Consider the following 12447-nt stretch of genomic DNA (forward strand, 5'->3'; position numbering starts at 1 on the left):
TCCTGGACTGGAAAAATCAATATTGTAAAAATGGCCATCCTACCCAAAGCAATCTACAGATTCAGTGCAATCCCTTTCAAATGACCCATGACATTTTTCACAGAACTAGAACAAACAATCCAAACATTTATATGGAACCACAAAAGACCCAGAATCGCCAAAGCAATCCTGAGAAACAAAAGCCAAGCAGGAGGCATAACTTTCCCAGACTTCAAGAAATACTACAAAGCCACAGTCATCCAAACAGTGTGGTACTGGGATCAAAACAGACAGACAGACCAATGGAACAGAATAGAGAACCCGGAAATAAACCCTGACACCTATGGTCAATTAATCTTTGACAAGGGAGGCAAGAACATAAAATGGGAACAAGAAAGTCTATTCAGCAAGCATTGCTGGGAAACCTGGACAGCTGCATGCAAAGCAATGAAACTAGAACACACCCTCACACCATGCACAAAAATAAACTCCAAATGGCTGAAAGACTTAAATATACAACAGGACACCATCAAACTCCTAGAAGAAAACATAGGCAAAACACTCTCTGACATCCACATCATGAATATGTTCTCAGGTCAGTCTCCCAAAGCAATACAAATTAGAGCAAAAATAAACCCATGGGACCTCATCAAACTGAAAAGCTTTTGCACAGCAAAGGAAACCCAAAAGAAAACAAAAAGACAACTTACAGAATGGGAGAAAATAGTTTCAAATGATGCAACGGACAAGGGCTTAATCTCCAGAATATATAAGCAACTGATACAACAGCAAAAAAGCCAATCAACTAATGGAAAAATAGGCAAAGACATGAGTAGACTGATCTCCAAGGAAAATATACAGATGGCCAGCAAACACATGAAAAAATGCTCAACATCGCTGATTATAAGAGAAATGCAAATCAAAACTACCACGAGATACCACCTCACACCAGTCAGAATGGCCATCATTAATAAATCCACAATTAACAAGTGCTGGAGGGGCTGTGGAGAAAAGGGAACCCTCCTACACTGCTGGTGGGAATGTAAACTGGTACAGCCACTATGGAGAACACTTTGGAGATACCTTAGACATCTATCCATTGAACTTCCATATGACACCAAAATCCCACTCTTGGGCATCTATCTGGACAAAACTCTCCTTAAAAGAGACACATGCACCCACATGTTCATTGCAGCACTATTCACAATAGCCAGGACATGGAAACAACCCAAATGTCCATCGACAGATGATTGGATTCGGAAGAGGTGGTATATGTACACAATGGAATACTACTCAGCTATAAAAAAGAATGACCTAATGCCATTTGCAGCAACATGGATGGAACTAGAGACTCTCATACTGAGTAAAATGAATCAGAAAGACAAAGACAAATACCATATGATATCACTTATAACTGGAATCTAATATCCAGCACAAATGAACATCTCCTCAGAAAAGAAAATCATAGACTTGGAGAATAGACTTGTGGTTGCCTGATGGAAGAGGGAGGAAGTGGAAGGGATCGGGAGCTTTGGGTTATCAGATACAACTTGGAATAGATTTACAAGGAGATCCTGCTGAGTAGCATTGGGGGAAAAGAAGTATACATGTAAGAGTAACTTGATCCCCATGCTGTACAGCGGGAAATAAAATAAAATAAAATAAAATAAAATAAAATAAAATAAAATAAAATAAAATAAAATAAAATAAAATAAAATAAAATAATTCAACAAAGTATATATAAAATTCACTGTTATAAAATATACGCTGTGCACATCAAACTATTTTGTAAAATAAATGAGCTGCTAACACAAAAAATAAATAAACAAAGTGTTAAAAAAATCCAAAGCTTTTGTAGTATATCTACAAAGTTGTGAAACATAACTTCAATTAATTTTAAAACATCTTCATCCCTCCAAAAAAAAAACTTTTACCATTTAAGTCACTCCCCATTTCCTCCCAAACCCCAGTTTTACACAATAATGAATCTACTTTCTGTCTCTATAGATTTGCCTATGAAGAACATGTCATATACAGAATGTGCTATTTTGTGAGTGACTTCCGACTTCTTTCATTTAACATAATGTTTTCAAAGTTCATCTGTGTTGCGGCACTTATAAGTACCCTATTCATTTTTATTGCAGGATAATATCCCATTGTACAGATATACTATATTTTATTTATCCATTTATCAGTTGATGAACATGTGGGTTGTTGTCTCCATTTTGTCTATTATAAATAATGCTTGTATGAATATTTCTGTCCAGTTTTTAGGTTAATATAGATTTTAATTTCTTTGGGATATATGCCCTAGGAGTAGAATTGCTGGGTTGTGTGGTAAATGATTATCATATTCTCTAATAATCAAGAGTTAATGAATGTGTAAGTATTTTATAAATTGGAAATAACTGCATACAGTTTCAAATGTTGATGCATATTTGAGTAACATACTAATTACTTAGAAATGTAAATGTAAAACAAGTTTGGTTGTATCCAGCTTATACATATATAATTTATACTAACAGAGATGATGTTAAAACTTTTGGGGCTAGACCCTATTCAGTTCTTGTATTAGTGGGCTCAGGCTGTCATAATAGAATACCATGGATTATGTGGCTTAAATACAGAAATATACTTTCTCCCAGCTCTGGAGACTGTTAGTCTAGGATCAAGGTGCTGGCAAGGTTGGTTTCTAGTAAGACTTCTTTTCCTGACTTGTAGATGGCTGCCTTTTCATTATGGCCTCACATGGCCTTTCCTCTTTATGCATGTAATTCTGGTGTCTCTTCCACTGCTTATAAGGACACCAGTCCTATTTGATATGTACCCCATCCTTATGACATCATTTAACCTTAAATACCTCCTTAAAGTCTTTATCTTTAATACAGGTGCACTGGGTATTAGAGCTTCAACATGTAGATTTTGGTGGAACACAACTCAGTCCTAAGAGACATCTTCCTGTCTTTCTATTTAAATCTCCTTTATGACAGCTTAATGATTTTCTTTAATTTTTAAGGCCAAATAGAGATGGAAGGTATTTATAGCAACAGACACCAGTGGGGACAGGTAAAAAATAAGAAAAAAAATTTCTTTCTTCTTCTCAGTAGTTTTCCCTTTCTCTGACTGCATAAATTATTATAATCTACTCTTCTTTTATTAAATAACCAGATAATAACTATCTATTAATTTATAACATCTATATAAAAACAACCTCCTATAATTCTGAAACCTGTCCTTAGACAGAGATAGCCCTCTTTGAAAGGGAACGTGACCCTTTCCATAGAATGAAAGATTTTAAATAACATTAAACAAAGCATAAGAAGATTAATAAGCTATAATGGGGTACTCTGCAATTACAAACAATTTCTCTTAATTATATGTTACTTTGACACTCAGTGGAAAATGCAGATGAATAATTTAATGCATGTATAAATAAGATCAAATTTGAATATTGCTGCTAAAGATGCCAGCAGTATCTCCTACTAGCTCCTTGCTTGGGTCTTGTTTTCTCCCTCACCTTTGGCATAACCTTATTATTGGAAGAGATACTGATTTCAGGTTTAAATGCTGTAAAGCAATCAAGAGAGAAAACTCCAAAAACATCATTCAAATATTTACTTTTGAATTGCAATCCTCACCTGGTATTATTAGACTCAGGCCAGCAGAGTTTTACTCCAAGATAATTAACACTTTCTTTAATACCAAGTACACATATGATAATTTGTGGACTCTTAATCATGAAACAAAACCACATGAGCTGTTGGTCTGATTAAAAGACAAGTGCATAATTGTGGAAAGAGACAAATTCAAATTAAGATGATTTTTTTCTTTAACATCTCCCTTTAAGAGTTGGCTTTATAAAGTCATGCAGGCACATTTTGCTGTTCTCTGTTGTCTGAGGGTCAGGACAATTTGAAAGAAAAAACAGTGCCAGGATGACTTCAGTTCAAATGCAAACAAACACACAAATGTACACACATGAAAACATACACACATTCACACATTCACACATCTCTGGGTAAGGATAGCTTAAAATCCTTGATTTTTCAATTTAATTTTACTTTACATACTTTTTAGTTCAATTCCAAAATGTTGTTTTCTTTGAGGTGGTTTTGTTCTCTCAGTTGGTGTACTCCTATTTTGAGAAGTCATTAAGGCTCTAATTTGGGAAATTCATATTTGAAAAGAAATACTAGTTTTATTTACAAAAACTTTTTATCAAAGCTAAGCAGCAGAATTGAGCCATGTTGCCATTCCGAACATATTTTTGAAGAATTAATTACATCATACATCTATTCTTGGAAACCTTAAAAACATTAAAAAAAAAAAAGACAAACACAAAGGTCTCATCTTCAGTCTTTTAGGCAAAGATATCTTTGTAAAATGAGTATAAATTGAGCTGACAAATTTGCCTAGTCTTCCTCCCTTTCCACTGTTTACTGCCAATATATGATTGAATGACAAATTAGTTTTTTGTTTGTTTGCTTGTTTGTTTTTGCTTTTTAGGGCCAAACCTGCAGTTCCCAGGCTAGGGGTCAGATCAGACCTGTAGCTGCAGCCACAACAACGTGGGATCTGAGCAGTATCTGCAACTTACACCACAGCTCATAGGAATACAGATCCTTAACCCACTGAGCAAGGCCAAGAATCAAACCTGCATTCTCATGGATACTAGTAGGGTTTGTTACCACGGAGCCACAACAGGAACTCTGACAAATTTGTCTGAATCAAAATTGAAAGAATCTGCTCATCAAAAAACACCATCAAGAAATAAGCAGGTATAGAGGAGGAAAAATATCTCTTTCTTATATCCCTTTAAGGTCTCAAGTGGGATCCCTATAACAGATTTGCAAGAGAAAAAGTATAAAAACTTATTTAAGTTTTATATGAAAGGAATCTTCATAATGAAATAAAGACCCAGAGAAACCTTTAAACTATTTTTATGTGGCCTGGACTTCCTCACAACATAGGGGCTGGTTCTAAGGGCAAGTGTCCAGATAAGAGCCAAGCAGAAGACATAATGCCTTTAGTGATCTAGCTGCAGAAGTTAAACTGCATCACTTTGCCATTTTCTATGGTCAAGATATTTATAAAAGCCCATCCAATTTCAAGCCGAGGTAATAAAGACCTCCTCACCACCACCTGAGGGAGGCATGATGACATCAAATTTTGAGAAAAGCACACTGGATGGGATAAACACATACACACCCATACACTTATTTAGCAAACTTTTTTTTTTGTCTTTTGTCTTTTTTGTTGTTGTTGTTGTTGTTGCTATTTCTTGGGCCGCTCCCGCGGCATGTGGAGGTTCCCAGGCTAGGGGTCGAATCGGAGCTGTAGCCACCGGCCTATGCCAGAGCCACAGCAACGCGGGATCCGAGCCGCGTCTGCAGCCTACACCACAGCTCACGGCAACGCCGGATCGTCAACCCACTGAGCAAGGGCAGGGACCAAACCCGCAACCTCATGGTTCCTAATCGGATTCGTTAACCACTGCGCCACGACGGGAACTCCTTAGCAACCTTTGAAGAAATGATCTACCATAGAAATCAAATCACAGATCCCTTGTTATAGATTTTATGAAGCAGTCTTTGCATAAGAACATCAAACACATAAAAGGGAAACAACTGAAAAGGAAGTACAGGGCCTCTAAAGAGGGAAAGGTAGTGAAAGGCCAACTTCATCTGCTTTTGGCCAGCCCTCCCAGCATGTAGGTGAAAATATACTATTAAAATATTAACATTTCACAATAAAGAATTCAATCATAGAAAAATTATATATAAAGACTTACTAGACACTTTTAATTAAACACAGATGGTTACATGCTTACAATCATGAAAATTACCACTTATTGGGTAGTTCTTGAACTTTAAAAGTGATGAGAATTTCACATGCACACACTCATTACATTTTGTCCTTATGACTCAATGATATTACTTTAATCCCCATATTACACGTGAAAAAGCAAGTCTAAAAAGGTTAAGTAAGCAATGAGATCCTGCTGTATAACACAGGGAACTATATCTAGTCACTTGTGATGGAACAAGATGGAGGATAATGTGAGAAAAATTATACACACACACACACACACACACACATGACAGGGTCACTTTGCTGTATACCAGAAATTGACAGAACATTGTAAATCAACTATAATAGAAAAAATGAAAATCTTAAAAATAAATAAAAAATAAATAAAATATAAAATAAAACAAATAAACATTTTAAAAGTAAAAAGTTAAGTAATTTATCCAAAGCGATACAGGCTTTTAATGGCAAAGCCAGGATCTTGACCTCTAAGTATACTGTAACTATTCTATTTCCACATGTTTTCTTTTTAACTCTAATTTTTCTCATGCACATCGTTAAGTTGCAAAGACCCAGTAGAAGAGCATGCATAAGTATCTTGTATCTTAAAAGCACATACGTATGCCATAAACTGCAATATATCTAAAAATTTTGGCCATGGGTAAACTTGAACTCAGCTTTCTGTTTCCCTCCGCCTTCCCCTTAGGAAGGGAAAGGGCTGAGGTAAGGGTATGAGATAAACACAAGATATTAAAAGCATAAAGTATCTAGAATAACATGGCAGAAATATATAAGACGTTTTGAAAGAGAATTTAAAACACTATTAAATGACATTAAGAGTTAAAAAAAACATGGGAGTTCCCACTGCATCAACTCAGGTCACTACAGAGGCATGGGTTCCATCTCTGGCCCAGATCATGGGGTTAAAGGATGTGGTGTTGCTGCAGATGTGGCACAGGATGCAGTTGCAGCTTGGATTCAATCCCTGGCCAGGGAACTTACATATGTTCTGGGTACGAACACTTAAAAAAAATGGTTAAGAATTAAATAAACGGGAGTTCCCATTGTGGCTCAGTGGAAACCCAACTAGCACACAGGAAAATGCAGGTTCAATCCCTGGCCTCACTTAGTGGGTTCAGGATCCCGTGTTTCTATAAGCTGTGGTGTAGGTTGCAGATGCAGCTCGGGTCCTGAGTTACTGTGGCTGTGGCATAGGCCTGAGGCTGCAGCTCCAATTCAATCCCTCGCTTGGGAACCGCAGATGCAGTCCTGAAAAGCAAATAAAGAGAGAGAAAGAGAAAAAGGAAGGAAGGGAAAGAAAGGAATAAATAGATGGATGCAAAGATTCAATATCATAACATTGTCATTCACCTAAAATTAGTCTACAGATGTAATTCAGTTCCCGCCAGGACAACAACAGAGTTTGTAAAGAAACTGCATAAGTTGATTTTAAAACTTGTCTGGGAAAGTAAACACTAGAAATAGGATACTAAATTTTTTAAAAATTAAAGATATAACAACTTGCCCTATTAATTATCATTTTAGTTATCAAATGCTTTATAGAAAACTACCCCAAACTCCAGTGGCTTAAAACATTTATCTAATTTTTTTTTGTCTTTTTTTTCTAGGTCCGCACCTGCAGCATGTGGAGGTTCCCAGGCTAGGGGTCGAACCAGAGCCATAGCCACGGGACTACACCAGAGCCACAGCAACTCCAGATCCAAGCCACGTCTGCGACCTACACCACAGCTCACGGCAACGTCAGATCCTCAACCCACTGAATGAGGCCAGGGATTGAACCTGCAACCTTATGGTTCCTAGTCGGATAAATTAACCAGTGATCCATAATGGGAACTCCAAAAACATTTATCTATTAATCTCATAATTTTATAAATCAGGAATTGGGGCAGAGCTTGGCTAGTATATCAGTAAAAATTCAGTCAAATAATCCAAAAGAGTAAGATGCATTACAAAGATGTTATTTCAAGGAATTGGTCTGCACAATTATGTGAGCTGGCTAAATAAGTCTGTATGGCAGGACATCAGGAAGGGAAGATTTTATACAGGTCTAAATTTCCATGGCATAGGCAGAAGCTGCTGTCCAAAGACAAAATTTCTTCTCTCCCACAGAAAATATCTAAGCCTACTTTTAAGGCCATCAAATCAGTTTAATTAAGCCCACCAAAATAGCTGTCTTTACTTAAAGTAAACAGACTAGGAGTTTTAGTTGTTACCTGCAAAATTCTTCCACAGCAACCACTAGATTAGTATTTAGCCTAAAAAAGAGGGGAGGAGTTGAGATATCAGGAATTGAGGGCATCACAACTAGGCTTTTTATTTCTTTCAGTTCTGTTTAGTGTCTGTTCAATGGTACTCAGCTGATGCTTACTGGTCTGGAGGGCCCAATACAACTTCATCCAAATGCCTGGGACCTTGGCAGAAAGAGCTAGCAGAGTGGCTTTAGCTGGCCCCTCTTCCCCTCCATGCAGTCTTAAAGGTCTCACCATGTGGCATCTCCAGTAGAGCAGGTAGACTTCTTAACTTGGTGACACAGTGATACCTTGAACCTCACTGGAAACTGCCAAATATCTTAAAAATATAGTCTGGAGCTATATTCCACTGTTTAAAGTAATCACAAGGCAGCACGACTTCTAGTGGAAGGGAAATAGACTCTACTATCTGGTAGGAAACAAGTCAAAAAGCTTTCTGCCAGAAGTTCACCTGTTTAATCCCTAGTCCAGGAACTTCCACATGCTGTGGGAATGGTAAAAAAAAAAAAAAGTTTATCTGCCATTTTTAATCTTCCACAGATATCCAGACATTATAAAACTACAGTAGTAAAGAGAATTCAGTATTAGAATAGGGATAGAAAGTGAGTAAAAGAAAAGAAAAAGTCCTGAAACAGACTTGCACAGACATGAAACTTGATATATAGTGGAGATAGCACTGCAGATCATTAGACAAGAGATGTGCTAAACAATAAACAGCTCTGGAAAATGATGTGAAAAACCAAAATTGAAACTCAACTTCAAACCACACACAGAAATCAATTCCAGATGCATTAAAGACTTAAAGGTGAAAAAAGAAACTGAAACTTTTAGAAAAAGTACAGGAGGAAGGTAGCTCTATAAACTTTGGGTAGAAAATAACTTTACAACTAAATACAAAAAGCTCTAATGTTAAAAGAAAAAAATCAATTGGACTGCATTTAATTGAGAACTTGTGTTAATCAAAAGATTCCATAAAGAACATGACAAGACTAGCCAAAAACTAAGAGAAAATATTTACAACAACCCAATTGAAAGATGGGCAAAAAATCCAGTTTCATTGATTTGCATTCAGCTGTCCAGGTTTCCCAGCACCACTTCCTGAAAAGACTGTCTTTTTCTCCTTTTATATTCTTGCCTCCTTTGTCAAAGATTAATTGACCAAAGGTGTCTGGGTTTACTTCTGGGTTCTCTATTCTGCTCCATTGATCTGTCTGTCTGTTTTGGTACCAGTACCACACTGTCTTGATGACTGTGGCTTTGTCATATTGCCTGAAGTCTGGGAGAGTGATGCCTCCTCCTTGGTTTTTGTTCCTGAGGATTACTCTGGCATTTCTGGGTCTTTTGTGGGTCCATATAAATGTTTGTATGGTTTTTTCTAGTTCTGTGAAAAATGTCATGGGTAATTTGAAAGGGATCGCATGGAATCTGTAGATTGCTTTGGGTAGTGTGGCCATTTTTCCAATACTAATTTTTCCAATTCAGGAGCATGGAATATATTTCCATTTCTTTATATCTTCTTTAATTCCCTTTATTAATGTTTTACAGTTCTCAGCATATAAGTCCTTTATTCTTTGGTCAGGTGTATTCCCATGTATTTGATTTTTTGAGGTGCAATTTTAAAAGGTATTGTATTTCATAATGATGCCTTATCTTAAACAATGCAAACTCCAAGGAAGTCAAATAATGGGAACCATTATTTGGTGACTGGTGACAGAGAATTCTCTTTTAATGACAGTAGCATCCACAATGGCTTTTCTGATCATATGGCTTTGTGTTTTTCCCAGTCCTAACATATAAATGTGTTCTATCAAGAACAAGGTGGACAAGTTCCAGTCATGATTCAGTGGTAATGAACTCGACTAGTATCCGTAAAATTGCTGGTTGGATCCCTGGCCCCGCTCAGTGGGTTAAGGATCCAGGATTGCCATAAGCTGAAGTATAGGTCGAAGAAGTGGCTTGGATCCTGCGCTGCTCTGGCTGTGGTGTAGGCCAACAGTTGCAACTCCGATTAGACCCCTATCCTGGGAACTTCCATATGCCGTGAATGTGGCCCTTAAAAAAAAAAAAAAGAATGAAGTGGACATTAGAAATACCCTCCATTCCACACACAAACACTGTATTAGGCTACAGTGAGTACATATATATTGTAGGGTGAAAGTATGTGACTAATGACTATTTCCATTTAATAGCCTCATGTTTCCATGCCCTGTAATTGGGGAAAAGGCATTGTAGCTGAGGGAAAGAACTTTGTTCATGAGAGAAAAGCAAAAAAGAGTGAGGGTAAAAAATATCAAAGATAGCAAAAAACAGGAGGTGAGGTTACATGTCTTATCGCTCTATCATATTATTAAAATATTCAGCATGTTTTAATAAGCACGCTAAATTAAGTGTGCTTCAAATCTCATGCCCTGACTTTGTCTGAAACTGTTTCTCGATGAGATATTTTACGTGATTTGAATAAATTAAAAATGAAATATTTATATTATTTATGACATCCCAGCATTGCATCTTTAAGAAAATGGAACATAAATTGAAGGTAAAAAGTGTTTTGGATTTTCTTGAACATTTACTATTCATAGGAAAAATATTTCTCTGCTTTTTACCAAGAAAAAAATCATCAGACACTTTAAAAATGTATTTGTTTTTGACTTAGTAATAAATATCCTTTCTAACAATTGTCAGCCACTTCTCTACTTCTTTTACTTTCAATGGAAAGTAAATTCTATTATGTAAAATGCCTACTTAGCAATGATTACTCCAATACTTTATGCAAACCTTGAACATACTGGTGGACTAATACTTTCTCTCACTCTTTATTCCCACCGAATCTGATGCATTCCAACAGCTGATGATAATTAGGCCAGGGACAAATAGAAAAATAATAGGCTGATTCATCCAAAGAGGTACACTTCCAAATATAGTTTTACTTTACAACCAATAATTATTTTTCAAAATGGCTTTAACCAACTAATAACAACTGTTATAACTAAATCCAGGAAAAATGACCATTTAACAGTCTTAAAGGCATAAGAAACATTTTTAAAATCAAGTTTTTATACACAATTTTTATGGTGAAGTAAAATAGGGTGACTAAAAAAATAATGTAAATGCAAATATATATTGTATTAGGATAATACAATATATATTTGTAGGGGTAGTGAAATGAAAATATGACTGCAGGAGAAAAAATATAAAATCCTTTGCTTTTAAAAAAAAACATTTGTGCAGAGTTCCCATCGTGTCGCAGCAGAAATGAATCTGACTAGGAACCATGAGGTTGCGGGTTCAATTCCTGGCCTTGCTCAGTGGGTTAAAGCTCCAGCATTGCCCTGAGCTGTGGGTGTAAGTCACAGACATGGCTCGGATCTGCCACTTCTGTGTAGGCCAGCAGCAACAGCTCAGATTAGCCCACCCTAGCCTGGGAACCTCCATGCACCACCAGTGCAGCCCCCCAAAAGAGACAAAAGACAAAAAAAACCCCAAAAAAACCCAAAAAACCTTTGTGTCTATATTTTAAAAGTAAATGATAATGGGTTAAAAAGTACAATGGTACTTGTATTCCACTGAATCTATTTTTTTAAAGGCTGCTGCAGTGCTAATTTAAAATGTCAATATACAAAAATACCAGAAAAATATCATTTCAGTCACTTAAACAGTTGTTTAAAAAAAATTAGGTGCCAACTTAAAAATGTGTGAATAGTCACACAAGTTTTCCAAACTCTGTTGGAGGATATATGAGCAAAATTTGCACAGGTGTCACATATAATATTTTTTGTTTTGTTCTTTTTTGCTCTTAGCAGTGACAAGCATTTATTGAGCACTCATTATACTAGGCACTTTATTAGATGAAAAACTAAAATCAATAGGCAAACATCCTTTTCCAGCTTAAGTTTATAATTTAGGAGCATATTTTAGCAGCAAGGTAATAGAAAAAAATTAAAGAGAGCATCCATAGCCAAATCCATAGAAAGGAAAAAGGATCATAAATCTATAAATATTATACAGAAACATTTAAGCCAAAGATAGTATTTGTACTATGATAGAATTTTTATAAAGCTCAAAAAATCAAGACAAAATAAACATTTAAAACAATATGTGGTGAAACTATCAATGTGTCGATTAAAGTATGTAGTGAAAAGATGTAATGGTTACCTGTATGGAAGTGACATATGGATGGATTAATTAACAACAAATAAAAGGAGCTTCAACATTAGAAATCAAGTCCTTCAGGAATTTAAGGCAAAGAGGACATTCCAAAGCAGGAGACACTCGTTATAAGGAAACCTAGTTTAGCATCTGTTACTACCCTTCTGCTGATCTGAATAAGCACCAGGACAGTCCTGGTTTGACCTCATAGGGTCAAATACTCTCCTACCTGATGTGAAGGAGG

The sequence above is a fragment of the Phacochoerus africanus genome, chromosome 1 (assembly GCF_016906955.1).
Source record: "Phacochoerus africanus isolate WHEZ1 chromosome 1, ROS_Pafr_v1, whole genome shotgun sequence".
Classification (NCBI taxonomy): Eukaryota; Metazoa; Chordata; class Mammalia; order Artiodactyla; family Suidae; genus Phacochoerus; species Phacochoerus africanus.